A 17,153-nucleotide genomic window follows, 5' to 3' on the forward strand; every position below is an offset into this window, starting at 1 on the left:
TTCACATAAATTAGTAGCTGATGGGTGGGCACCTAATATGGCAGTCACAAGACTATTAGTAATATTACAAGTTACCACATCCACCTCCAAACAGTTTATCAGCACAATCGATAACATAAAGTAGTACATTTCTTCTTGCTCATTCTATGGCAATGTCCATTACAGGAGTGTTTCATTTAAGGACTGTGGCTATGAGAAGCAAAGAGTAAATTAAGCAAATTAGGTGATTTTAAAAAAAATAGCAACAAGAAATCTGCAAATAGATTACTGCTTATATCATTTAATCAACCCATGCTTGAGACCTCTTTTATTCTCTAAATATTTTGTCATCTCTGACAATGCTCAATCTTTGTCTAGAGTTAAAATGTCATCAATACCTTTAAAAGTACTTAGGAAATATTATGTTTTAACTGGCCACTTTGCTGCCATGGACCAAATTAGTATTCTGTAAGTAAGGAAAAAAGGAGGATGTATTTTCAGTAGGCAGCTGATGGAGTCTTCTACAGGACACAACAAAAGAATTTGAACTCAAGCTATTAGTTGGATTTATGCATGTCAGTTACATTGCCTGGTCTGAAAGAAGGGGCAACTGAGACAAAAGTGACATTGGTCTCTTTTCTATTAGGAAATATTTATTTTAACCCATCCTCTTTGCCTTTAAAGAATCTACTCATTTTTCAAGGTAAAATTAATATACCATCATCTTCAATATGGTTTAACCCCAGTTGTAAAACAAAAATAATTAATTAAAGTTTATTGGGATGACAATTGTTAGTAAAAATATTTTTATGGACCTCTATAACAGTTTACATTTTTATTAGCACAATTATTTATATAATAAACTAATGAACATTTACTTTTCCCCAGACAATATTCTGAACACTATAAAGTTTACAAAGATGAATGAGATGTTTCAACAAATAATTACTCAATCTCTAGAAAACAGGGATGCTCACAGAGAGGTGTGTGTGTGTGTGTGTGTGTGTGTGTGTGTGTGTGTGTGTGCACGTGCATGTGAATTCTGACTACTTCTGAGAAAGGTAAGAAGCTCAGAGTGACTGAAAAATGTGTTCATTCACTGAGGAGGTGAGATACACGGACAACAAGGATATGCACAAAAAGGTTGTGACATGCCTGCTAGACTCTGTATTATCCTGAAGCAGTAGGGAGACACTGCAGGTTTAGCATCAGGATAAAAGCAAGACGGGGTTTGTTTTAAGAAGATAATTCTTACAGATGATTTGAAGGAAGCAAAGATTCAGGCAAAGAGACCAATTTGGAAGTTACTGCAATATTCTCAGTGAGGAACAATGAAAAAAATTGTAATTGTGACAGCAAGAATAAGAAGAAGAAGATACATTCAATAAATACAAGTAATCATATTTGCCTTCCATTATTGCTGACTATATGTGGGTCTGCCTTTTCACTAGGTTATAAAGTACCAATGGCAGGAAAATTATTTATTATTATTATTTTACTCTATAACATACTGCATACACAGACATGGTTGGTATTTGATTGAATTTACTCTGGTTGAATTTGTTATTTTCTATTGAATGTCTGGAACAACTTAAATAATGAACACAGATAAATGCATATCTTTCATCAGTATTTAAACTACAATGCACCTCAGAACTAAAAGCCAGTGACTTGACAGTGATCAGGGACTCAAGCACAATTCACATCATCTGAAAACTGGCTGAATTAAACATAACAGCAGATTGGCCTGGCTTTACTCCAGTTCCTTCCAGATGGTTTGTCCCTTTACAGGTAGAGAAATGAAAATGAAAAGTGATCATCCTGCTAGACTGTTGTCTCTACGCCAAATAGAATTATTTACAAACTTCTTTGAAACTAAAAACAGCATAACCATTCAAGGAAGGAAACCTTGTTTAAAGATTGTGATGGGACTTTGTTGAAAACAATCCTAGACCAAGAATTAATGGGGCTCTGAAAACCTTCACTTCCCTTTTGATCCTTTTTATAAAGGGCCTTATAGATCAACAGTCAAAATGGCTTTCTTAGAATAAAATAGTTTCTGTTAAACTGATGAAATGGGATGTGCCTTAGTAGCCACTGTTGAAAGAAATAGGAAAAGAAGGCAACAAGTCTTTGCCTTAGTCTAGGCATGAGATCCCATTAATATTAACTATGTCACGATGGAATGTCTGGTTTCATAGAACACTAGCACTAACTCATGGTACAAGGTTAATAGGTTTGTTTAACTTAGTGTTTTCAGCCTCATTAGACAGTATTTAGACATTACATATTATAATTATTAATCACATCTCAAAGGAGGAAAAAACTATTCCACCAAATATTTCCAAATTAGTATTCATCTTAGTCTCTATTAATTTTGCAAATGGAAAAACGAACAACGTACTATAAAGGATTGTGTGTATAATACTATTCATCTAAGTCAATATCTACACAGGATTTTAAAATAATTTGTACAAATGGCTTAGAAATCAAAAACACTTATATTTATTTAATTATCAAGTTCTAACTGGAAATTACAATAATAACTGGATACTGTGTGAAAATATTGATTTTGTGCTTTCTTTTATCCAGCAACCACAGACTATCATAAAAATTCAATACAGCATTATTTTTCCAGCTTGCCTCTAAAGATTCACGGACTTTAAAGGGTATTCATCATCTGTCTTCCTGAGCATTTATGCTCCAATCTATAGCAGTGTAATCTCCTTAGGAGTTTGGACCCATAATATTCTCTTAGAAATTTACTGAAACAGGCCTGCTTTATCATCGAGCTTGCATCTTAAATAGTTTCTCTTTCAAATACTAACCATGGGTTATTAATTTAAATGTTCCCTTTGTGGTTCCATCAATGAGGCCTTATAGGTACAATCTGTAATTATATCATAAGGCTGTTAATGCTTTTATTTGAGAAATACAATTATATAAAATAACTCAAGCTTCACTTCTTAGATACAATATAAAACATTGTTGGGAAAAGTAACATTTTCATTACTCATGTATTTTTATTTTAAAATAAATTTGTAAAAAAAGTAAGTATGTTTGAAGCATAATATTTTAGAGAAAGAAATGTATATTTAAAGATAGGACTGATAGGTTTCTATCTCAGATTATTTGCTCACTATGTAACCATTCCAATTAAGCCATTTTCTTTCCCCAAATGATATTTTCCTCCTTATTTTAGAATAATGACAAAATTTACAACCTTTGAAGGAGGTTTAGGTAAAAATACATGTATCCATTATCTGTATTTTTATATGTAAGCCTAGCATTGTATAAAGTGAGTAGGAGTTACTCAGAAAAAAAATATAGCTCTCATATATAGTCTAGAGAATAGAGACAAAATTCATTTGTAATAGAAATATAACTAGATTAATTTTTGCTAATGTATTCAATAAAAAGAAATAAGCTTATCAAGCCTTGGACTCATAATAGAATCCAAAATTTTATTCTTAATCTAAATGAAACAGCACTTCCTTTCCCAGGTCAGGTTTTCTGCATTTTATCACATACCACATGGTCATCTTAAGTGAGAATTATATCTTCACATGTTCTTCCATCAAAATGTCCAAGTGAAGTTCACCAGCTAAGATGAGGCAGCAGAGGCTAGATTTATTCCTTGGGCTGAAGTTAGTAACAAACAAATGGACAAAATGTACAAAGCAATAAAATTCAAGTTATTGGACATCTGACAATGAAGGGGCCCTGAGAGATGGACCCTGAGAGATGCAGAGGCAATGAGGTGGGTCCATGCTTGTCCAAGCTCCACGAGAGTTTACAGACCACGTGTGGGGCGGTGGTGGGGGGAGGGGGACGAGGGTCAGGACACTGAGGCTGACCATGTTCACAGAGCAGAGTCCTGGAGCAGGGACAGGGTGCAGAGAGCACTGATGATCCTGCAGAGTCTCTTGCTGGAGTCTCCCTCTGGGGACGGATCAGTCTGTGCAGAAGGCAACAGCTACATGGAAGAAAGAATTTCCTGAAAGGTATTGCAAGGAACAACACACAGCCTGGAATCACCTACTACCAGCAAGACTGGAAAACGGTATATTTCCAGGAGGATGGAGGAGCATGCACATAGGGTCTTTCCTAAGTTGAGGGGAAAATTAGCCTCACACTATTTCTCTGGTCCCACCTGGCAAAAATTAAATGCAGAGCCTGATAGGATCAATCAGTTTCTAAATCACTTAGCTGCATTTCAGAACACAGCTGTAGAATATTTGTAGGCATAGCAACATAGATCTAACACCCCACAAGGTAAAATTCACAATGTCTGACACCCTGTAAAAATTTGCCAGACACGCAGAAAGGCAGGGATACGTAAGCCATAATGAAAATAATTAATCACTCAAAACCAACCCAGAAATTACACTGATAACAGAAATAATAATTAGGATATTAAAACAGTTTTCACAACTGTTTTAGATGTGCAAGAACCTAGAGAAAAGACTGAGCATGAAGAGACACTGAAAGACATAAAATGATGCAGATCAAACATCTAGAAATGGTCAGCGAATGTCAGTTGGCCATCTTGGCTCCAGAATTTAAAAATAAATCCAATATTGTAGATGTAAGTAAAGCTTACCCCTATCCCCAGAGCTGACAATAGTTGGCATACTATGTCGTCCATAGGCTCCAGCTGCCATTTCCACACATGCCAGCCAGCAAATCCCCATACCAGCAAGCCTTTGCCTGAGGACTTCCTCTGTCCCTTGGCACTCACCCTACCGGCATTTGAGGCAGGACGCAGCTCCTTCATTTAAAAAAAATTTAAAAAAAAATAATAAAGATTTTAATTTTTTAGAGCAGTGTTAGGTTCACGGCAAAATTGAACAGAAGGAAAAAATGACCTAGGACACAGACCTTACATCTTTCACAGAAATTAACTCAAATAGATATTCGATCTAACTGTAAAAGAATGCTAGGGAAAAAACATAGGAGAAAAATTAGGTTACATTGGGTTTGGTGATGAGTTTTTACATATAACATCAAAAGCACAATTGATGTCAGTAAAAAATTGATAAGATGGATTATACTATAATTAAAAACATTTGCTTCATGAAAGATACTCTTAAGAGGATAGAAAGACAAGCCAAGGAGTGGGGATAATATCTGCAGAACACATATGTCTGATAAAGTACTTGTTTACAAATATAGAAAATTAAATCACCAATAAGATAACAAACAAGTCAATAAAAAGTGGAAGAAAGAGCTGATCAGACACCTCACCAGAGAAGATATACAAATGCAAACAAGCACATGAAAAGATGTTCTCCATCATTTGTAATTAGAGAACTGCAAATTAAATCACAGTGAGATGCCACAACATCCCTATCAGAATGACTAAGTCCCCACCCTGACAACACCAAAAGCTGGGATAATGTGAAATAGCAGGAAATGCCATTCTTTGCAGCTACAGCTGCAGAATGACACAGCTACTGTGGAAGACAGTTTCATATTATTTTTTACAAGGCTAAATGTTGTCTTATCATACAATCTGGTAATAGAGGTCCTAGGTATTTACCAACTTTACTCCAATCATCAAAACCAAGGAAAGTGTGACAGTCTCCGTCAAGAGGAGCCTGAGGAGCTAGGGAAACTAGATATAGCCTGCTCCCAGCCTGGACAGCTCATTTCTCTGCATTGGTTTACTTTTCAATGCATCTTTAATTTGTAAAGAAATAAAGTAAATTGAGATGGAAAGGAAGGAAGGAAGGAAGGAAGGAAGGAAGGAAGGAAGGAAGGAAGGGAGGGAGGGAGGGAGGGAGGGAGGGAGGGAGAGAGAGATTGAGAGAAAGGGGAAGGGGAAGGGAAAAAGGAAGGAAACCAGGTATAATGTGATGTCCTGAATGGAATCCTAGAACAGGAAAAAGACTCCAGGTAAAAACTAAGAAACTCTGAATAAAGGGTGGGCTTTAGTTAATCATAGTATATCAATATTGGTCAATTTATTTCAACAAGTGTACCACATTAATGCAAGATGCTATTAACAGAGGAAGCAGAGCATATAGTAGTATATGGAAACTCTCTATTGTTTTTGCTTTTTTCCTGTAAAGTTAAAAATCTTCTAATTTAAAATGCTTTTTAAAAACATTTTTAGTTAAAAAAGACCTACAGAATAAACCAAAAATTCAAATATATTGGATTTCCTTCCTAATAGCCTAGAGAATCAAAGTGCACATACCACGTTTTGATTCAGTTGTAAAACAGACTCGTATCTTGTGAAATAATTTACACCATCTGTTATGTTCCAAACATGCTTATTTAAGAGTGCAAACAAAATGTTACTATATCTAAACATTATAATTGCCCCAAATTTGAGAAACTATCACACCTCTGTTAACACCTTGCTCCTTAATTGGACGATCAGCATTTACTCTGGCAGTTAATGATCGTTTTAACTGTGATCACACAACAATGCTACCCATACAGAAATGAATCCTGCCTGTTGTTTGCCAGAATCCACAATCAGAACGGCATTAGATTCTAGAGCTGTGAGTTTATGTACTGGCTTTGCCACTTACAATTACATTATTCTTGGATAGAAGTCTTAAAATATTTATATTTTAGTTTCCCCTCCTAAACAGAGGAAATAGTAATATTTACACAAATTGATTTGACATTTGAGGCAATACACAGTAACTGTGTATTCACATGTTAAATATTACAATTGTACTTGGGAAAAACCCAACCCAATGCCTCTCTACCTTTGATAATGATCATGACAGCAGACAAAGTCGAGAACTGGGAAAAACAGAATGGCTGATCAAAAGCGTATCTCCAGAAACTGGGAAGTAGACAGAACATGAAGGAACTGACAAGGAGAAAATTCTGCAATGTTCTAAATTAAATTACAGCAGCTGGAGAGTGAGAGGAAGAGACAGAGCTGCTAGTCTGTTAATGGCTGCGGACCAACTAACGAAAGACTGCTCATCCCTTCCACTGCCAGTTAGAACTTCGGATTCATTTCCAGGTGGTTATTCCCACAGATCTTCTTACCAGGCACCACTGGACTCCAGGAGCCTCCTCTTCTTGTTACACGGGGGCTTTCCGGGCTGCAGTCCACAGGAGCGGACATTTCTGCAGACTCTGCACCTACCCAGAGTGGGCCACTTCACCTTCACCCCACCCCTTTGCCTATAGCTCATGGAAATTCTTTCAGAAGGCATTCTCTTTTTGAACACAGAGGGAAAATGTGGGGGTTGTGGAAAGAAAGGAAGAAATAAAAAAGTGGCAGCATCTGCCTTTCACTGAGATGCATAAATGAGAGAGAACATGTAACAGGGGTCCTTGCTATTAAATGATTATCTCATAGGCATAAGATTGTTCACCTAAGAAGCACAGTTACAGCACCTCCTTGAAGTAGCTTTTTTTTCCAGTTTTGTCACAGGAAATTAAACTCCTTAAGAACAAGACACACCTTAGCAAAAAGCTGCACATACTCAGCATATTCTGTGTCACCTCTGGGAGGAATGAAGACCACATATCTTTAGAGTCCATCCACTCATAGGAGCCTCACCCACAGTTTCCAGGTGGCTGACCTGCTAACTGGCATTACAAGCTATGAGTCATGTGACTGTCAGCCCAATTGTGACCCATCACATGCTCTGTGCACAAGATGAGAATTGCTTAGTGCTCACCTCAATTCATTTGCAGTGTGTCAGTACAAAGGGAGTCCAGCACACAAGACAGACGGCATCTTCATTGCGGTGGACCCACAATTTGCAGGGAGAGGCATTCCATGTAGATGCACAAGCTCATCACTCAGGTACAACCCTGACAACTGTACCGATGAGGATTCCACATGGCATGGGGTCACTGCTGACTCAGCGAGCTGCAACGCCACATGCAAAGATGGGCACCTGTCAATGGGCGAATTTCACTTAACTCCCACTGGAAAGCATGTGTCACAATGTTGTTGCTCAGAGAATGCATGGCTTTGGGTAGCCATTCCCCTAACTGGAAGAAGAAAAAGGAAACATTTTTTTTCTCCTCCACCAGATTTGATCTAAGGTCTCCAAAGGAAATAGGAAGTTTCTAGGGGATTTGTGGCCCACTGAGGTAGCTTCCCATGAAAGCAGTGTACTCACAGACTTTAATGTACTTACAGAACATTGTTCAAGCCATTTCTTTTTTTATTTTCCTCATTTTTTTTTCAGAACTCTGTCTCTCTAAACCACACCCCTCCCCTTTTTAAAAAATATTCCCATCCTCCTACTCCCTCCCTTTTGGTAACCATCGCTTATTCTCTGTATCTATGGGTCTATTTTTGTCTTGTTTTTTCATTTATTTTGTTTTTATTTTTTTTAGATTCCACATATAAGTGAGATCAGATGGTATTTGTCTGACTTATTTTACTCAGCATAATGCCCTCTAAGTCCACCCATGTTGTCACAAATGGCAAGATTTCATTCTTTTATATAGCCAAATAATATTCCATCATATATACGTGTGTGTGTGTGTGTGTGTGTGTGTGTGTGTGTGTATCTTCTTTACCCAATTGTCTGTTGATGGACACCTAGGTTACCCCCAACTCATTTGTGAATAAGCCTAAGTACTTATAATGATAAGGACTCAAGGATGCAATTGTAAATTATTTCACTTTCTTGATCATATAAATAGAAAGCATCACATAGAATATGTGACTGTTTTCTGATTTGATCTATATTGCTCTCTTGGCTTACTAGTGATTTTATTTTAACCCTATAATATTGTTCTGTGTAATATAAGAACCTTGCCAATTATAATGTAAATTCAATTAGAGACCTAAATATTCCCTTTACATCTCAAATATCTAACATAATATATATCTAAGAGACAGCAAATGGCCAATGGATATTCTTACTTATGGATTGAGTAAAATGACCGCAACCGAATATAGCTATTCCATGATTCTTTGACTGATGTTTCTTAAACTTACCAGAGATTAAAATATTTCAACTTATACCTTCTTCAAAGTCACTGAAGGAATAAAGCAGGAGAGTAAATTCATAAAGACCTGCGTAAGAGGCAACTCAGTGAACAAACATTTGTGACTTGTACCATATCGGTTATATATACACACATATATATTTTTTTCTTTTTCTTAGTCAGTATAGGAACATATTGGGTTGTCGGAAAAGTCATGACACATTTTTACAAAGAAAACCATAGAAAAAATACGTCATCACTTTTTCAGCAACCCAATATTTAAAATAATGGCGGGCCATTTCCAGTTCGCTTAATAGGACTCACTAACCTTAGAAAAAGCTTTGACATTTGTCCTCCCTCTGGCAGTTAGATGTTGTAGCCCCAAACTATTTTAGTTCCTTTCCAGTATTGAAAAGAAAGCCTGGCAGATGCCGCAGGGCGTGTCAGAGTGGGAGCGGGGCTATGGAGTTGGTGTTTACGCTGTTTCCTCACTTTGGGCCATCAACAGTGTTAAGACACATTTCTTATATGTGAAACCTGTCATATTTTAAATACTGCCTGGTGATTCTGGGTTATCCAAGTGGTGATCTGTAGGGCACTGCACACACTTTACACTTGAGGTTATTATTGCAAGAGTGAAGTCATAAAACAAGAACTATGAAAAGGACACGTCAAAGAATCAACAATGGATGTGACCTCAGTCACTGATGCTTCATCTACAGGGAAAAGGAGCAAAGTCCCATTTTTTCTGTGAGTCGTTTGGGGGAGAGAATTGATTGTGACTACCAATAGGTGTGAGGAGAGATAATGGATGGGTCTGATTGAGGCAGTGTTGGCAAGGAGTGGTCACTTTGCCCTGCTGCCTACATTCTTTCCACATCTGGGAAGAATGGAAAATACCTGGGGGAGGTATTTGCCAATTGATAAATTCCACATTGCTCTAGGGAGGTCCAAATGGCGGTGGCGTATGAGGACGCTGACCTCTGCCTACTCCGCGAGCAAACTCAAATACAGCTATACAGAGAGAGCAATTACTTCTTCAAGGCAACAGAGCACCAAATGAACAGCTTCTGAGAACACAGGAGATAAAGAGAGGGAACAGAGAAGCTGGGAAGCCGGGAGCCCTTCGGCAGCTGCGTGGACTGTCTGGGCCGGAGGAGCCGTGAGCACCATTGTTCAAGGCCCCTTCGCCGCCATGGGGCAGTGGAAGCTCTATTCAGGGCTCTGGCCTACCTGCAGCGTCACCGCAGCTCCACAGCTCCAACAGTGTCACCACACACAGCGGGCCTCCCGGTGAGATCCACTCAACGCCCAGCACGGTCATGCCCCAGGCGCCGGAAGTGCTTGCTCAGGCACCTAGCAATGAAAGTGACTGGTCTACGCACCAAGCGCCGGAAGTGCCTGCGATTGTCCAGGCGGCCCCCAAACTATAAAGCACATCCAGAGGCCGCTTCAGCACAGCAATGACGAGAGAAACGTAAAGGGAAGGCTGGGGAGCCAGACAGCTCTCTGGTTCATGTCCCCCTCTACCTCCTGGAGGGGAGGGGTCGGGGGAGAACACTCCATCCATCCACTCTGCCCTACTTGCCAGGATGAGGCAGGCTTTCCCGGACACATGGCTGAGCCCATTTAGGCTCTTTCAGTATCTTCAGTAAATTCAGAATCTTCTCTGCAATGAGGAGTCAATGGAATTCTCAGCCAGGCCAGTGGGGCTTTCTGGTGAGGTAACAACCCTTCCACGAGCTGGCCAGGGTCGGAGCTGACTGACGCCTGCTCACTGACCTCTGAATGTGCACCACTTAGAAGAGGCACCTTCTCATGGACTGTCTTCACCTGCCAGACCCTCTGAGGGCCTGACAGCTGAAGTCTATGCTGTCATCACCCCGAGCCCTTGAGTAATAAAAAGCCTGTCATGCCCCCAGAGGCACCTGGGCAGCCCTTCCCCACATCCACCGTCGTGCATGGTAGCTGCCACTAATTACCAGTTTCACTGCTCTCCACTGATTTCCGAGGAGTGCTAGCCTCCCTTAATCTCTTCTCTTTATTAAATGATTCAAGAGCCCTAATTACTATCTGTCTTCATTATGGCTTTTAAATCCCTTTGTCAAAATGGTTTCATACCTTCTCTCTAAACAACTCTCACAGCACATCTGTAAGACTCAGCCCCTTATTTTACCTATAAGTTATTTTTTTAAATAGTCATCCTTCTATTTTTGAAAGAAATAACATCAATTTCATTGTGCAACAACTGTGTGATACATAATTTTCATTAAGGGCACCTTTTAAGCCTGTAGGACATTTTTATAAAAGTGTTTTTTTGTTATAAAGTATAAGGACAAATAAAAATTAAAAATAAGAGGCTTAATTCTTCCCCTTGAAAATAAGGGAGGAGATCCCCTTTCCCTCCTTTTGTTTGTAATATATATTTTTAAACTATAGTTGACATACAATATTACATGAGATACAGGTGTACCGTGTACTTCTTTACTGTTTATATGCCTTACAAAGTGATCACCATGATAAACCAAGTAATCATCTGTCAATGTATAAAATTATTATGATACTATTGACCATATTCCCTATCCTGTATGTTTCATCCCTATGACTTATTTATTTTATAACTGGAAGTTTGGACTTCTTATCACCATTAAGTTCTTAAAGAGGCCAGAAACTTTACTTAATGCCAACCAAACAAATCAGAATAGGGTATAATTACGATTATATATTTTCTTAATGGGGAATTTAGTACTTGTGTTACTGTGGAGACAGCCTTGAAAGGAGGCCCATTTTCAGCCCATTAAGAGGTGTGTCCACTTGCAATCAGGCTGACTTGCACAGACTGATGGAAACTTTTAGGCAACTGTTTCAAAGTGACATTAAAAGCTGCTTGGATTAAATACATGCTGAGCATCACTGGACACTGGAAATTTCATACAATGCAATGTCATTGTGAAATTAATGTTGTTTCTTTTTTTATTTTAATTTTTCAAAGCACAAAATTGAAATAAGCCTTGCTATGAGGTAGTTTAGATATATTTCCCGCTCCCTGTGGGAAACCTTTATGATGATATCAGTGTTTGGGGTATGTATTCAGAGAAATAGTTAATACTGTGAAGGCCTCTGGCTGAACTCTGGCTCCAGGATCATAAAACCTCTCCCATTACAGAAATAAATTACATTATGTTCCTTTCTCCTGTTTTATAGCTGAAAATATCCAGTGTTGTGGTAGACAAGCATCAAGCTATCCAGCTATCCCTATTGGAAGTTACTGACACATGCTTGATAACTGTGGCTATCACACATGAGAAGGGGTTGTGTCAAGATATCTTCTCCTAGGGGGCTATTAGTCTCTGATCCAAGATATACCATGGGGGGAAAAAAGAAGGAAATAGTAAGCACTGACATTAAAGCCATTTATCACCTACTGCTGTGTGTAGAATAAAAGGATCCTCTTTCAAGATAGTCTATTATCTGCAGCTTGCTGGCTTCATGCTGTCATATGTTTTTTTCAGTAGTCAATAAATTGCTGAAGGCCACATTTGGAGAGTAAGTACTGCTGTACATCTAAGTTTATATAGTGTTCTTTTATTTACAGCAGCATTTGCCCATTTTCTGGAAGAATCTAGTAGACCAGGGGGTATTTTTTTAACTTACCAAATCATTTCACTGATAATAGTTTTACAAAACCTATTTTTATAATAAATAAACCAGCAATATATATTTTAAAACTTGTCCCTGCCTCAAAGTGCTTAAACAAGGATACACACACACACACACACACACACACACACACACACACTTTCATTTAACAAAAGTGGTGCTTTTTTCTTTCACTTAATCTCATCTCTGTTTTAATCTATGCATCTCTTCCATCGGTGTGTACACTGTATGGAACCCTATAAACTATGCATTAATTGGTGCTTGCTTTTAACACCATGCCCTTGCCTGGATAATGAGGAATTAGATCCTAAGCTCTATTTTATAAAATCAGGGCTGGGAATCATCCAAGAGTGTTTACAGGTAAGGAATTTTCAACAGCCTTTGTTCTGCCCAGCGAGGCATTCACCCACTAATTTATTAGGGACAAGATCAATAGCCTGAACTAGATTGCTGTGCTTAACTTGAATCGAATTTATGCCATGTTTACAGCTGTTTTCTCTGATAGCATCCTTGGAGGAGATGAGCTGTTAATCTAATGTGTTTCTGCCGCCATTTTGCATGTGTTGATTGCTTCAATGACTTCCTAGAGATTCTTTATATTAAGCCCAAACTCATAGGCAGAAATCAATCAGAACAGCACTTTCTCTCTAAGGAATACAGAAAACTTATTAGAAACAAAATAGTGCCTCTTAACTATGCTTAGCCTTGGGCAACGTATGTCTACAGGGCACAAGCAAGAAACAGTGGGTGGTATTATTCACTCAGGCACCGCAGATGTTGCACTAGTGTTCAGCGCTGTGTAACAGATTACTGTAAATGTAGTCGCCTACAACAACATACATTTACTATCCCACAGAGCCTCTGGGCCATGGCTTAACTGGGTCCTCTGCAAGACCACAGTCAAGGTGTCAAGCAGGACTGGGTTCTCATCTGGAGCTCAACCATGGAAGGGTCCCCTTCCAAGTTTACTCAGTCATTTTGGCAGAACTCATCTTCTTGGGACTGTAGGACCCATGTCTGCCTGCTTTGCTAGCCAAAATAGAGAAGAAGACTCTAGAGTGAGTCTGCTAGCAACATGGAATTCGTTAAAAAATAATCAAGGCATCATGGCAGTGACAACCCATTACCTTTGCCATATAATGTAACACAATGATGGCAGAGACACCCCATCAATTTTGCCATATTTTATTGGTTGAAAGCAAGCTACAGGTTGCTCCCAGTCTCAAGGAGAGGATATATGTGAGGACAGGAACACCAAGAGGTGGGGGTTGTGGGCCCTAACTTGAATCTGTCTGCCAAAGCCCACCTTCTGCCTTCAATGATTCACATCCCTCCCAGATGCAAACATATTTATTCTCCTCCCAAAGTTCTCAGGGGTTTCATCCCTTTACAGCAGCAACTCAAACCCCCAAATCTCATCCTCTAATTCCAGTCTCAGTGTAGATTCAGCCTCTAGGTTTAATCTGTTAAGTACACAATTATATTCCTTTTGTGAATGTGCAAAATTAGACACAACTAATCTTCCCATCCCACCCAACATAAAATGGTACCACAGGCACATGTAATATCTATAACAGCTGTAGACTTGTCAAGTTAAAAAGTGGGGAATAGAAAAAAAGGAGTCACTAGTGATCCGCGCAAGTTTTGAAATTTAGCTGGACAAATACTGGGAGTCCCTTGATTACTTTTCAAGACTTGGGAATAATTCTCCATGGCTTCTGACTCTTTGTTCTCGTATATAGGTTCCTCCCTCTGAGTGAAGTACTTCTCTCTGGTCTTTACACTGTATTGGCAGTATAACTATGAGAAATAGAATAATCATACATTAGAAATATTTTTATTAAGTAACAGAATAAAATTGGAATAAACTTTCAATTTCAGTATTCTTCTGAGGTTATCCATTAGTATGAATAGTAAAGAGGCTATGTTCTGCAAAACTGAAAATGAATAATATGAGTCAAAATTGTAAACACCAAATTTTTTAGAAATTTTATGTATTTTGGGGATACCAAAAAATGTATACAAGTGGACACTTTGGTCAACGTTGCTCAAGCAGTAGTTTGCCATAATCAGAAGTGTCTGGACACCGATGGTAACCACTTTCAGCACCTCTTGTAATTGCAGAAGTCAAAAGTGACTTGTATTCATCTTTTGTTATCAGTATATATTGAGTATTACAATTTTAATACAGTTTTTATTTCTTAAAATGTGTATACATTTTTTGGCACCCTCTGTATATTGAACTATTCCTCTGAATTATCATTTTCTAGGGAATTTTAGACAATTTGAAATCATATTCCTCAAAATGTTAGGAGTAAAATACTAATAAATAATAACATGGACATTTAACTCGGTCTCTTCAAAACCATTTTAGATTTACAACTTTGAAAAAGACACTCTGCTTATATTTACCATGTGCAGTGGAAAACACAGGGATTATTTTTATGCATAAGAATCTAGAAAACTATTAAAGGAGGAGAGGTTTCCTTCCCAATGACATGGTGTGAGGAGACATTTTTTCAAAAGGAAAGTGAATGCTGTTATCAAAAAAAGGAAAAAAGAGCAGATAATCCAATCACTTCCATGGTACTTTGCACACAGTGTGTGGACATGACAAGGTCTAGGGGCCACTGACTCATGAGGAAATGTGGGGAAAACATCGTCTTGACACAAGAGGTGCAGGACAGTGCTGTCCTCAGCAGAAAGCCAGATCCCAGCTATGGCTGTAAGTAGAGAGAATGTCAAGAATCCAGAGCTGGAGTTAATGGGAATATTGCCAGAGGACTTCTATGGAAGTCTTGGGGATTTGACTCCAAATATATGGAGCAAGAGCCTGGGAAGTTTTATATTTCTGTCAGAGGGTCACCGGGAGATGTCTGATGGAATGATGGGATCACGACTAATAGTTTCAGAGGCAGACATGCAGTTTCAATGTCATAGTCCCAAGGGCTGTGACATGTTCCCCTGCCATAGCCTCTTCCTTGGAGGCTGAGGCTATAGTGGGCTGGTTGCCATGTCAGGCTTCCCACATTAAGGATCCCTTTTCTGGTCTCCCCCACCCACATGGATGTGATAGCACCATCCTAAAGTCTGGAAAATATTGCTTTAATAGATCCCCAGGTACCTGCACAATTTCACAATGCATAGCAGTAGAAGCTGAGAATTAACTCAAGATAGATCAGATGTGGCACCTTTATCTGAGAGAGAGACAAATAGTGTTATTCACGAAAGGAAGGAAACTAGAAGGACCACCATTGGTGGCTGCAGGAGCAAGATGCCTGTAACATCATTGTGCTGTTCACAAGTCTGTTTTCAGTCCCTTCCACATGCCCAATAGGGTGTGTGTGTGTGTGTGTGTGTGTGTGTGTGTGTGTGTGTGTATGTATGTGTATCTGTGAGTGTGTGTGTGTGTGTGTGTGATTTACAATGTCCTTTCCCCTCACTCTGTACATGACTAGTTCCTTCTCACCTTTCAGTTCACTTCTTCTAATCCAAGAAGCCTTCTTCTCTTCACCAATCAATTTAATATACATTCTTATATTATAAAAGTGTCTGAACTAAAAATGATGAAATGCTATATATTATCTATTAGGATTTTCTTTTTTCATTCAGCACAATGCTACCAAGATTTATACACGTTTTGCCATGGAGCAGTAAGGTATTCATTTTAAATGTTCTATAGTATTCTATAAACTGATCCTATTAAATTTTATTTATTCATTCTCCTATCAATGAAAGTTTTTCAGCTCTCTGCAGTTATAAACAGTACTACTATGAATATTCTTTGTGTTTATTGTGGGTAAATAATCAAGGAATGGGGTGGCCTGGCCATATAATCTGCCTACATTTAGCTTCACAAGACAACATCCCATTTTACTGCAGAATGCTTTCACAAAAGTTTACTATCACTAACAATGTTTAAGAGACCTAATTGATTCACATCTTGTCTATAACTTAGTATTATCATCCTTGTTACTTTGCCAATGAAACCAGTGTAAATATCTCATGTTCCCCATTTCTATTTGTGAAACATCTGTTCATGTTTTATGACCATTATTCTCTTTGGTTTTCATTTTTCTTATTCATATTTTATACACCAATCCTTTGTGAGTTATCCACGTGGCAATTACTTCTTGTCTTCTTGATGTTTTTGTCTTTTCACTTTCTTAATGTGTGTTTTTTTCTTTGTTTTTAAAAATATTTTTATTGGGAAATTGGGGGACGGGAACAGTGCTGGAGAATTGGGGGAAGGGGAACAGACAAGTTGCTGTCTTTTTGTTCTTCAGTCTAGTTGTGGAGGACATTGCTTCACTGGCCCAGGTTGGCACCATCATTGCGTACTTCCCGGGCGAGGCAGATAAGTCAACGGCTTCTGGACGGCTGCTCACTGCGGCTGCTAGCTGCTCACGGTGGCTGTTAGCTACACATGGTAGCACATGGCAACCCACTGCAGCAGGGGCTGCAGCCTACGCCGTCGCCAGCGACTCACGTCAGCCCAGCTTCAGGTTGAGCTGTTGTTCAGCATCTTAGCTGTAGAGGGCAGTGTCACTGGTCCTCATATGTGGGATCCGAACCGGGGCCCTCTG

This window comes from Hipposideros armiger, unplaced genomic scaffold (genome assembly GCF_001890085.2).
Source record: "Hipposideros armiger isolate ML-2016 unplaced genomic scaffold, ASM189008v1 scaffold_626, whole genome shotgun sequence".
In the NCBI taxonomy this organism is placed as follows: Eukaryota; Metazoa; Chordata; class Mammalia; order Chiroptera; family Hipposideridae; genus Hipposideros; species Hipposideros armiger.